The following is an 834-nucleotide window of genomic DNA, read 5'->3' as shown; positions in this document are numbered from 1 at the left end:
TCTCTAACTTTGAACTGTTCTCAATTTCCCCATAAAGCATACTATAATTAAGCAATTAGGCCCGAGGGGGTGTGGTATATGGCCAATATACCACGGCTAAGGGCTGTTCTTATCCACGACGCAACACGGAGTGCTAGGACACAGCCCTTAGCCGTTGTATATTGGCCATATATCACAAAACCCAGAGGTGCCTTATTGCTATTATAAGCTGGTTACCAATGTAATTAGAGCAGTAAAAATAAATGTTTTGTCATACCCATGGTATACAGTCTGATATACCACGGCTTCCAGCCAATCAGCATTCAGGGCTCGACCCCACCCAGTTTATAATATAATATTTGTACAGTGCTTTCTGAAAGTATTCAGACCCCTTGACTTTTCTACATTTTGTTACATTACAGCCTTATTCTAAAATTGATTAAATATTTAAAATATCTGCAATCTACACACAATAKCCCATAATGACAAAGCAAAAACTGMTTTTTAGACATTCTTGCAAATGTATTAGAAATAGTAAACAGATACCTTATTTACATAAGTATTCAGATCCTTTGCTATGAGACCCGAAATTGAGCTCAGGTGCATCCTGTTTCCATGGATCATCCTTGATGTTTCTACAACTTCATTGGAGTCTACCTGTTGTCCAATCCATTGCATTTACATGATTTCGAAAGGCACACCTGTCTATATAAGGTCCTATATAAGGTCCCACAGTTGATAGTGCATGTCAGAGCAAAAACCAAGCCATGAGGTTGAAGGAATTGTCCGTAGAGCTCCAAGACAGGATTGTTTTGAGCCACAGATCTGGGGAAGGGTACGAACAAATTTCTGCAG

The sequence above is a fragment of the Salvelinus sp. IW2-2015 genome, linkage group LG31 (genome assembly GCF_002910315.2).
Source record: "Salvelinus sp. IW2-2015 linkage group LG31, ASM291031v2, whole genome shotgun sequence".
Taxonomy (NCBI): Eukaryota; Metazoa; Chordata; class Actinopteri; order Salmoniformes; family Salmonidae; genus Salvelinus; species Salvelinus sp. IW2-2015.
Note: the sequence above shows the minus strand (reverse complement) of the source record.